The following is a 13,065-nucleotide window of genomic DNA, read 5'->3' as shown; positions in this document are numbered from 1 at the left end:
TAAATAATTATATATAGTAGGCGGTTACATATAATGAAGCTATATATAATAAACTAAAATCATATGTATACCCATTAGTCAGTGCTTCCTAAATGTACATTTCTCATTCTCCATATCCTCTATTTGCATACTTGAAGTCATTAATCACAAAACCATTAGTCAATATTTCTTCTTACATTTTCTCTATCATGTTCTTTGTGTTCATTTAGATCAAGTGTGTGCATTGTTGTGTGACTCTAATAACTGGTATCAGAGCGAGGAGAGATTCACCACGATCTGTGAAGATGGAAAGTTCAAAGACTGGAATTGAAAAATTTGATGGATTCGATATCAGTTTCTATAAGATACAAATTGAAGGTTGTCTATATGAGAAAGATATTCAGGAACCCATTTTGGGGGTGAAGCTGGATACCATGACCACGGAAGAGTGGAAGTTCAAGGATTGTCACGCCGTAGGGTTAATCTGGTTGACGCTGCCAGGGAACCAAAGAAAGTGCGATTGGAAATGGTCCATACGGACGTTTGGGGACCATCTCCAGTTTCTTCATTTCTAGTACCAAAATTTCATGGATTAGATGTCTCGCACTTTGCAACGACAACTCTCTATTTTCCTAAGGCTAGACAAATATCTCATGACCACTCTTTTCCTCCTCACCATATCTAAACACTATAACGTTGATCCAGTATTGTCTTATGTAGTTAACGTTCACTCCTTAACGTCCAAGGACATTTTATAACTACCACGAAAATCAAAACATACAATAAATTCATACAAGTTTTACAACATATCATATACTACAAATTAGGGTTAGACTGCTTACTTGGTCGCGGAGAGACGTGTCATCGAGCTGAGTCATAGAGATATACGACTCTTTATCCTAAGAAAAAATCTATATAATTTAAAATCTTGCTGCTCTGATACCAATTTGTCACAACCTAAATTTCAAGTGTTCAAAACTCAAATAGAAACTAAAATTGAGAGTGACAACAAATAAAAATAAAAGTAAATTAATATAAAATAAGAAAATGTTGTAAAATTAAAATGAGATTGAGAAAACAACCCAACATTAAATATAAAATTAAATTAAATTATAAGACGGTGTTGTTCAAATTTATCCAAACAAAAAAAAAAATTGAAGGCTCTCTCATCTCAACCGTAAGTTTTATTACGAACCCATCCAAAATAATCACACCTGTGACCTCATCTCCTGACTTTAAACTACTAGTCCCATCCAAAATAATCACACCTGTGACCTCATCTCCTGAATTTAAACTGCTAGTCTAAACATGGTTTCGTCATGAAAGGTTTAGAGATAAATCTATCTTTACAAAAATATTTTTCTCTTAATTTATAATTAGTCATAAAAAGAAATAATTAGGTACAAATTTGGTCTAGAATTCAAAACTTTCAAATCTTATTGTTCCTTAACCAGATTCAAATCCAGATTCTTGAACTCCGAGTATCTTAAATACAGTTGGTATCCTCTAATAAAAAGGAATTTCTCTTCGGATCATTAAATTCTTATAGACTCTAGGCTCAATATCATTAAAACAATTATGTTTTATCTTGAACACGCCAAACATGAAACTAAAGTGCATTCAATTTAACTTCATTTTATTGCCATCTTGAATGATGTAGGGTATATTCTTGATTTACCTTAAAGTTCTTGTGACATGACAGTTCATATTAGTTAAGCTTTTTGCAAAATCACAAGTTAAAAGACAACAACGATGAACCTAGGTCTATTAGTCAATTCAAAGACAATTTCTTTCTCCATCTTATCGATAATAATAGTTCAACTAAATCCATATTATGCAAAGAAACAAGTTTACGACTCATAAAAACAACTACCTAAATTATGTCCTAAAAAGTTGAAAACATAAATTGTAGTTGATAATTACACAGAAATTTTCGTAAATCCATGAATTCGTGTCCAATTAGTCAATCCTAAAGATTGTAACTAGCATATAGTAATTGAAGCTCCAAATGAAGTAATTTAAAGTTCCCCTTACCTAACTAAAGTTTATCTCATCTTTAATGAAGCATGAATTGCAATGAAGTTCATGAAATGCTTATAGACTCCAACTCTGAGTACTATTAATGCAATTATGTTTCATATGAGTTTTTCATAAATGAAGGTGCATTCAATACAACTTTATTTTCTTGTCATCAAAATAGAAAAATTAAATCAAACAAATTGATGAACTGAACCGAATCAATCCAACCAAAATTGATTAGTTTATTTCTTTTGTTGGGTTGTTGGTTTATTTGATAACCCTTGTATATTATAACAATTCAACTTTTCGTTTTATAGCCCTCCAACTACCAAGAGAAAAATATATTTGAGTAGAAGCTAAAAATATTGGGTGTTCAAGAAAAGGCATTTGGTTTTGTTGTATGATTCTCACTTGAGGTGCAAGAGGTTTTGAGTTCAATTCTTGAAATGCCTCTATGTCTAAATCTTTTCTTATCTAAGGACTTCATATTCGAAATCAACCTAACTTCATATTCTACATTTATACTTACCATCATGCTCTTAATACTCATAGTCTTTCTTAACATCCCATCCCAAGGCTTTATTCTCCAAGACAAATTCTACATCCGAGGACTTTACGTGTTTCCTGCAATACGACAAAATACGGCTTCATACATACGTTTCAAGTGGTATAACAAGGGCATTTGGTCTAGTGGTATGAAAGTTCGATTCTCAAAATGCCCCTTCAAGAGATTGTAGTATGAAAGACATTTACCAAGTAAATAAATACATTAAAATAACACAAGTGACACATATATAAACTATGTTATTAATATTTTATTTCTATTACATCTTTCCTTATTTATGAAATAATGAGCGGAGATATTTTTCATTTTCACAATTACTGATGACGGGAGGTTTAGGATTTTTTAATGTAAGAATCGTGAGGATGTAGCTCAGATGGTAGAGTGCTCGCTTCCGATGTGGAAAGTACGGAGATCGATACCTTGCATCTCCAAATGAATCGATCACTAAACTTATGAAATAATGAGCGGAGATATTTTTTCATAATCACTAAATATATTATTCCATCTTTCCTTATTTATGAAATAATGAGTGTAGATATTTTTTCATTTTTACAATTATTGATGACGGGAGGTTTAGGATTTTTTGATGTAAGAATCGTTGGGATGTAGTTCAGATACTAGAGCGCTCACTTCTGATGTGGAAAGTACGGGGTTAATACCTTGCATCTCCAAATGAATCGATCACTAAATATATTATTTCTTTTCAAGTTTTTCTTATTTACGACATAATGAGCAGGGATAGTTTTTCATGTCACTATTATTGATGACGAGACATTTAGGATTTTGTGACATGAGAATCGTGGGGATGTAGCTCAAATGGTAGACCACTTGCTTTGCATGCGAGAGTTGCGGGGATAGATACCACGCATCTCCAAAATAAAACTATCTATTATTAAATATATTATTGAAAATTATTTCTTTTCAATTTTTCCTTATTCATGACAGGTTGAGTAGCGATATTTCTTCATTTTCACTATTATTGATGATGGAAAATTTAGGGTTTTGTGATGCAAGAATTGTGGGGATGTAGCTTCGCTTAGCATGCGAGAGATACGGCTTAGCATACGAGAGGTACGAGGATCGATACCTCGCATCTCCAAAAGAAAATATTTATTATTAATATTTTATTTCTATTGAATATTTTCTTATTTATGACATAATATGCAGAGATACTTTTTCATTTTCACAATTATTGATGAAGGGACGTTTAGGGTTTTCTGATGTAAGAATCGTAGGGATGTAGTTCAAATGGTAGAGCGTTCATTTCCCATGTGGAGAGTACGGGGATCAATACCTTGCATCTCCAATTCAATCGATTACTAAATATATTATTTATTTTCAATTTTTTCTTATTTAGAACATAATGAGCTGGGATAGTTTTTCATTTTCACTATTATTGATGACGAGATGTTTAGGACTTTGTGACATAAGAATTGTGGGGATATAGCTTAGATGGTAGAGCACTCACTTTGCATGTGGGAGGTATGGGGATCGATACAATGTGTCTTTATATTTTATTCAGTGAAATTTAGGGTTTTATGATGCAAGAATTGTGGGGATCTAGCTTAGATGGTAGAGCTCATTTAGCATGCAAGAGGTAAGGGGGATATCCCGCATCTCCAAAAGAAACTATTTGTTATTAATATTTTACTTCTATTCAACCTTTCCTTATTTATGACATAATTAGCGGAGATATTTTTTCATTTTCACTAGAATTGATGACGGGACATGTAGGGTTTTCTGATATAAGTATTGTGGGAATGTAGCTTAGATGGTAGATTGCTTGCTTAGCATGCGAAAGGTACGGGGATCGGATCAATACCCCATATCTCCAATAGAAACTATTCGTTATTACTATTTTATTTCTATTCAATTTTTCCTTATTTATGATATAATGAATAGTGTTATTTTTTTATTTTCACTATTATTGATGACGAGATGTTTAGGATTTTGTGACGTAAGAATCTTGAGGATATAGCTTAGATGGTAGAGTGTTTGCATCCCATGTAAGAATTATTGGGATCGATACCATGCATCAACAAATGAAACGACGATTACTAAATATATTAGTTCTTATAAAATTTTCTTTATTTACCACATAATGAGCGGGGATAGTTTTTCATTTTCAATATCATTGATGACGGGAAGTTTAGAGTTTTTTGATGTAAAATCGTGGGAATGTAGCATGCGAGAGATATGAGGATCAATACCTCGCATCTCCAAAAGAAACTATTCGTTATTACTATTTTATTTCTATTCAATATTTCCTTATTTATGACATAATGAGTAGCGATATTTTTTCATTTTCATTATTATTCATGACGAGACGTTTAGGGTTTTGTGATGTAAAAATTGTAGAGATGTAGCTTAGATGGTAGAGTACTCGCTTTGCATGTGAGTTGTATGGGGATTGATAACCCGCATCTCCAAAAGAAAGTATTTAATTTGTTATTATATTTTTTCATTTTCACAATTATCGATGCCCCGCATCACCAAACCAAACTATTTGTTATTAATATTTTGATATTTTTTTATTTTCACTATTATTGATGATGGGACATTTGTGGTTTTATGATATAAAAATCATGGGGATGTAGCTCAGATGGTAGAGCGCTTGCTTTGCATGCGAGAGGTACAAGGATTGATACCCCACATCTCCAGAAATAAGACTATCTATTATTAAATATATTATTTCTTTTCAATTTTTCCTTATTCATGACATGTTGGGTAGCAATATTTCTTCATTTTCACTATTATTGATGACCGGAAATTTAGAGTTTTGTGATGCAAAAAGTTTTTACGATATGAAATGATTATGATACGACATGTGAAGTACGGATATATATCCAACAAGTGTCAAAGAGGGACGTGTATTCTCAAGCTTTCTTTTACATCGATCAAAGAGTATTTGATAAGCTTTCAAAATTAAGGGTTTTCTTTTTTCTTCTTCCTTCTTTCTCCCTTTTCACGTTTAATTTTTTTTTTTAAATAAAAAAAAAGTTTAATGTGAGAATGAAGAAGTTAGAAAGGAGAAAGAAATGAATGTAATAAAACTTTTCCGTCGGTAGGAATGGAAATGGTGAATGGGTCCTTGACGATGTCGACCACTATACTCTTGTTTTAGATGTAAGTGATGATTATCAGCAATATGAGTTGTGTCAATACCACACCGTTATCAAGAGGAAGTAAAGTAGAGTAGAATAGATAGAGCGATCCATTTGTTGAGAGTACTGTAAGAGACACACAAGTAAGAATGTTGGATATAACTACTCTTTCACATCTGAGGGATGAGTCTCATAGATCCAACTACAATGTCAAAGAAACTTCGGGTTGTAGTGATTGCTTGCATTGGTGGCTCCGTGGTATTCCAGACACATGTAACATGATTTTTCTTGCTCAAATATAACTTCATTTGTCTTAAAAGTTCACTTTTGAGTAATCCTGGAAGGCTTCTCAATTTGCAGCCTTTGATGAAGATGATCACTCCGAGGTGGGTTTGTTAGTGAAGATGCAATTATATAATAAGGGTTTTATATCAATGGTTCCATTTATATCTATAAATGAAATTTGTGGTGTATTTTTTGGAAATTCAACAATAATCATCGGTTATTTGATTACCATTCTAAAGAAATTCAACTTTCGACCTTTTGTGAATGCTCAAAGCTACGTGCAAAGTACTGTCAATTATGATCCATAATACTCACCGACTCGAAATTGAGGTTTGTTCATGTTAGAAAATGTGACAAACCAAAAGACAAGATGCTAATTAATATTGTTTGTGATTGTTGTTGTGAATTCTTCATCTTTGAATACATATTTTGGTTGGCTTATGAATTTTTCCATCCTTTAAAAATATTATTTTTTTAGTTCGGGCCTAATTTCATAATAGACGATTGAATCACAATATTGCAATATTTTAAGTTACTTTTAAGATTAAAGGTCGATGAATAATGTAATTACGACAAGTTCTTTTTATGCATCTTATTTTGATCTAGCACATAAATGCTTCCTAATTATTTTATTTATTTTTTTATGAATTAGGTTATGAAGATCATTTGAATTTTAAACGCTTTAATTCAAACAATATTTAATAACTAATCATTTTAATATTTATACTCAAATATACTAACAAGTACTAGTAACACTAGTCTCAATAACTTAAAGAATACAACTATTATCTCGAACTATAAAGAATTTAATTCCAACCTATTCTAATGGACAAACGCTTTATTAGACTCTATTGTAAGATTTCACTTCATCAATTTAAGTAGCGTTCAACTACAACTATAAATATCAAATTCTTAAGTATTCATCAACAAAATCGGCCTAACAATGTCTCTTGGAACTATTTACCAAAGGTGTTAGAATGAGCCGTGTGGAAGGGTTGCCTTTAGATGCTTTAGTACCAATTAAGGATGTCAATATCCTAGTAGTGCAGAATGCAGGAAGGTTCGTAGTTGAAAAGGATAACGAGAATAGTGGACATCGTTTCATCTACAAGTGTGTGGTGAACGGTCGGGTTGGTATGACTAGAGAACGTCGTCCTCGCAGAATTTATATTATTGTGATAGAAGTTATAAATAACGATGATATTCCTTGGTCTTTTATTACAAAGGTGCAGAACTTTCTTTTTGTGCATGTGACATATCCATCGCCACCTACTCATAAGCTCTCATCTTTTAAAGAAGTTCTCGAGTTCCTTGTCCACAAGTAGCAATACAACTACTAGAATGCTATCTCTAGTTATAATTAGCCCTCTCTCTCTCGAAATATATGTGTGTGTGTTTGTGGATGTATTACTCTCTTTTATTAATGAAATATGGCATAGTCATAATGATATTATGAGTATCTTTTCTATCCCTCCCTTCCTTATCGCTATATAAAGAATATGAAGATTATAAGTAAAAGTGTACAAGTAATTTGTTACTTTTGAACTTAAAATGCTTATAATTCAATTTATCTTTGTTATCAACAATAATTATCAAACGGTATATAATTTTGTCCAAGTAAGGTCGCTTCTCATTCCCTGTATGATATCATAACACAAAATCGAGTGGAAGGGTTAACCATAAAATGATAACAAAAACCCATTCGTCGAACTAACTATAAAGGAAGGGTTGGTTGGAAACCATGTCTATACTTCTTTGCTTTAATCACAGGTAACTAAAGATATATAAGAACAACAGAATATGGCATGCCCGGTCAAAACATAAAAAATTTCTTGCCATGTTATAGTTAATGAATATGGTATGCACAAAGATCCGACGTCACACTTCATGATTGGAGACCAATACAGTGAGCTATGGTCGTCCATACAGTCCTTTGGTCCAATTATGTCAAGCAAATGTTGCAGCAAGCAAAGAGTTTTTAATAAGTTCGCTATTGCAAAGAGTTCGATTTAAGGCACAAATGTCTCTGATGTGAAAGGCGCACCAATTCAACGAGATTTAAGTAACCATGAATAAGACACATGATACAGCTTGTAAACGAAACGATGTCCATGACTCTTGTTATTTTCTTCCACTACAAACCTTCTAGCCTCTTGCACTTTTTTGTCATTGACATCCTTAATTGAAATTAGAATTGAAGGAAACACTTCTCCACAACTCATTACCGAACACCTTTGATAGATAGTTTCAACAGATTTACTTTGCCGAGAAATACTTTAAAATTTGATATTTATAGTTGAACGCTACTTAAATTGATGAAGTGAAATCTTACGACCGAGGTTAATAAATCGTTTGTCTATTGGAAGAGAGCTTGGAATTAAATTTATTATAGTTGGGATAAGGGAGTTTTAGTCAATTGAAGTATACTTTTTAGTTTTAAAATAAATTAATTTTTTAGTTTAAAATAAATTGATTTTTTAGTTTTAATTTTAGTCGGAATAAATTAATTTTGATGTGGTGTTATGTATTTTAATAAAATTAATATTAACTTAATTAACAAAAATTTGTATTTTTTTTTAAATTATAATCTAAATTAATAAAGTACCATTGAACTTTGCACTTTATCTAAAAAAAATACTCATAATTTTTTTTTAAATACCGTTGAATTTTCAAAAAAAAAAAAACTACTCTTTAACAAAAGTGTTTAAAAAAAGATAGATGAAGAGAAAATTGTGTTCATGGGGAGGAAATTGAAGGTTATTTTAGGGGAAGGTTTTCAAGATGAGTATAAGATCCTGAAAACATAACAAGAAGTAATATCTTAGCTTAAGGTCGCGATTAATAACGTACTAGTAGGCTACTTACTAAGTTTTACTCACTCCATGTTTATCATTTTTTTTCAAGTAACTAAGAGTTGGTCATAGATGAGAGCGGACTTTGGAGTGTGGGCCATGGACTAACCTCTGTTTTTAATCTAGTATTTTTTGTTCTTCTTTTGAGTCTACTTCGTATTTTGTGTTTGTAATGAGTATGTATATGTAACACCCCTAAAATGAAGAAAATTATCTCCCATACAAAATAAGCCACTCATGAAAGACCCCAAGGATAGAAAGGAAAAAAATTAAAGGATTAAGTAAGAACAAAGGACTTAGTCCAGTCATTCATGTACCCTAACAAGTGATTTCAAGGAGTTAAAAAGGCCTTTTGAAAAGGATTGGAAAGGAAAAAGTAAATCAAAAGGGCAAAAAAGTCATTTGATCAATTATCAAGAATCTTTCCGGATTTGTAATTTCTTATCTAGAAGGAATCTCAAGATTCAAAAAAAGGGAAAAAAATGATAAAAAAGTGATGAGAATTTTGTAGAAAAATTATGGATTTTTCGAGAAATAATAAAATATTCGAAAACTGGCAAATTACCAAAATACCCCTGGAAGAATGGATAATTACAGAAATGCCACTCTAATTAGAATCAGAGCATCTACCGTGACCATCCGAGCAAAATCTTTCGAACTCAAATCTCAACCGTCGGATCTCCTCCAAAATTTGATATGATCTAGAACGAACACGCACGGATCATCACATCCAACGACTAGTATTCAAAGCCAAGGTCGGTAAGGCTATGATCGGAGTTGATATCTCCAAAAAATTATCCAGAAAGTTCGATCTCTAAATAACGAAGATGCTGGAGCTCTCAATGTCGGTTTAAGCTCCTCCTATAAAGTCGGAAGTAGGAGCAACAATACTGAATAAGAATCGAGAAAGGTCGATCCCCCAATTGAAGGCAATAAGCGTTTAGATTATGGGTCTCCTACTCTCAAATGTCTTCCAAATTCGAGAGAAATCCTCCACCATTTCTCTTCAAACTTGTAAGGACCGGGTTGACTCGATGACTGTAAAAAGACGGGTAAATTTTTTTTTTCAACAAAATAAAACATCCAAAACTTAAAATATATCAAACATTATATCAAAATAAAGTTTATACAAAGTATTTTAGAACACAACACAACACAACAGTTAAAACACAAGTTAAGGGACGACACAAAAGGATAGAAGGACGATGGGTGAGGTTTGTCTATGGCACCTGCTCTAGAGTCCGCTCTCAACCTCGACCAGCTCCTTATTTCCTGAAAAAAAAATGGAGAATAAGGAATGAGTACAAGACTCAGTAAGCAGCCTACTTGTAGGCTCTTAATCGTGTTCTTGATATGCTAGGGTACCACACTTTTGGTTTTCTTGTTCTTGTTCTTGTTCTTGTCATAAGTTCTTGTTATGTTTCTTAATTCGTTCTCCAAGACACTCCCCTTAAGATTTACGGTACTTGACATAAACTTGTCAACCTTAACCTACGCTCAAGGCTTCTTACGTTCCAAGCAGCGTAGTCTAAGTCATACGCATGACGTACCGTGGGAGGTCTTAAGAGATTCTTAATTCATGGCTAGGGTAACTTACTCTCTTCTTGCTCCATCATGGCCATAGGTTCTCCCCATGATAGACCATAAAGGTCACGTGATCGATACATGCATGAACATGGCTTAGACCATAAAGGTCACGTGATCGATACATGCATGAACATGGCATCCTGCAAATCATAACATGGTGCAGGGCATCCCATCTAGGTGAGGGGAATGAGGCCAAACATGACATCCTGCAAAGAAAACACGGTGTAGGGCATCCCACCTAGAAGAGGAAAAAGGTCTCCTTAAAAAGCATCGCATGGTGGGAGTTATGGGCCACAATTAGACATGCTTACAGTAATACCTAGCATTCTTGAATTTTGAGTCTTGAGGACTTTGGTCCCTTATGTTTGAGTGGTACCTAGCATTCTTATTGTCTTGGTGGTTGTATAGCTTGTTCTTGATTCTTAATCTTGTAAGTTTCTAAGATTCTTATTTTCTTGAGGCCTAAGTTGTTATATACATTCGTGATCATATGAACCCATCGTAATAGCTAGCATGAGTTATTCTAGAAGGTCATAAGTTTCTATTGGGCTCCTTAAAGGGTTCTAGAAGGGTCTCGAATCTCGACATGTTTTCTTTAGGCGTTTCCTTAAGTTCCATCTTGGCTTATGTTCCAAAACTTGCTCCAACCAACTTGAAATCTTGAGTTTATCCTCATGTCATATAAAATAGACCATATAGGACATGGTTGGTGATTCGGAGTATATTTAGACCTTGGCTAGGATATGACTTCTTGTTTTGTTTTCAGGAACTAACCCTTAGAGGTTGTCATGTCATATATTGTGTTTTAGTCCTGAAAACACTTCCAAAGTAACCCTTAGTTTTCTCCCCATGAGGGCATAGGTGACATTATCACAAACGTGGCATCCTGCTAGCATATCGTATTGCAGGGCATCTCATTTAGGTGAGGAAAATAATAAGTCCATCATTAACACCTGCTCGTGGTACATATAGTAGGGCATCTCACCTAAAGAGGAATAGAGATCTCGTGGTACACTTCATGATGGGAGATAATGGTTACTCCGAGCATGGATCCTAGCAACTTGTTAAGCATACCATCTGCCTTAACCTAGACGTTTCCTTATATTCTTGGGGTTCCTAGGTTTATGCATAACGTCTTGGGTCAAACTTGAAACCTAAAGGTTATTCTTAGGAATAGTCTAACGAAACCTTGTGCACTTAGAATCTTATTAGCAACCAAGGGTACCTATGGGGAATCTCTTATCTCATGGGTACCTCGTTAGTCATCCTAGGAGGTAAAGTCATGTGGATCGTGATATACATTTTTCCCCATATCTTGGTTTCGCTATCTAACGTTCCCAATGACTCCCAAACTTTATTACCTTATACAACATCATGAGATAAGGATTCATACAACATTTCATAATGTTAGGAGGTCATTTAGGGCTTAACCCGTAGGTAGTCTTTCTTAGGGGCATTATGGTCATTTTACCCCTAATTCTTGGTTTTGCTACTTAACGAGTTCCAGTGGCTTTCAAACTTCACCACCTCATCAATCATCATACAATAAAATCTACTGTAGAGTTTTATAGCATTTGGAGGTCATCTAGGTCATGAACCGTAGGTAGATATCCTTAAGGGCATTATGGTCATTTTGCCCCGTTTCTTGGTTTACCTACTTATCCTTATCCATTTACAACTAAATTTCACACATAACCTAAACATGCTATAATATGCTCATCATTAAAATTTGATAGGCATTAGGGCTCATTTAGTGGGTTATTTTAATGTTCCTTAAATCCCGAGCAATTTGGTCGGTTCAGCGCCTTAACTTACAGTTCTTTGAGTTTTGCTTTCATAGATCCTTGTGTAATACTCGTTTTGGGGTTCATATGAAAATCCAAACAGGGGATTTCTTATCGGGTAGCCGATTCTAGGGGTTTTCAAGGCCCGATTTCTTCATGGAACCTTTTCCATGTCCTTTCCTCAAGCTATAGAAACTGGTTTGGAGGAACGTCTTTGAGTGTGGAACCTTAATTTCCAGAAATCGTTCTCAGTATACAACTCACCCGAAACGCCAGATTTTCGATCTCTTGGGAATCTTGTTCTACGACGTTTCAGCTCTCGATTCCTTCATAGAACTTATGGGTAATCTTGTTTAGAAACTATAGGAATAAGGTTGAGGAAGAATGGTGGAGAATTTCTCTCGAATTTGGAAGAAACCTAAGAGTAGGAGACCCATAAACTAAACGCTCATAACTCTCGAATGGGTGCTTGAACTTTCTCGAGTCTTGTTCCATATTGTTGCCCCTACTTCAGACTTTATAGGAGGAGCTTAAACCGACATTGAAAGCTCCAGATTCATCATGATTTAGAGATTGAACATTCTGGATAATTCGTCAGAAAATTCACTTCAATCAGGGCTTTACCGACTATAGTTTTGAATACCAGCCGTTGGATGTGATGATCTGTCCGTTGTCTAGATCTTATCCAACTTCGGGGAAGATCCAACGGCTGAGATTCGAGTTCAAGAGATGTTTCTCAGATGGTCACTGTAAATGCTCTGATTCTGATCAGAGGGGCATTTTCATAATTATCCATTCTTCCAGGGGTATTATGGTAAGTTTCCATTTACCGAATATTTTAATATTATTTTTCCTGAAAAATCCATAATTTTTTAAAAAATCCTTCATCT

This window comes from Cucurbita moschata, unplaced genomic scaffold (genome assembly GCF_002738365.1).
Source record: "Cucurbita moschata cultivar Rifu unplaced genomic scaffold, Cmos_1.0 Cmo_Scf00109, whole genome shotgun sequence".
In the NCBI taxonomy this organism is placed as follows: Eukaryota; Viridiplantae; Streptophyta; class Magnoliopsida; order Cucurbitales; family Cucurbitaceae; genus Cucurbita; species Cucurbita moschata.
The sequence above is the reverse complement of the archived record's forward strand: the minus strand, read 5'-3'. Positions refer to the sequence as shown.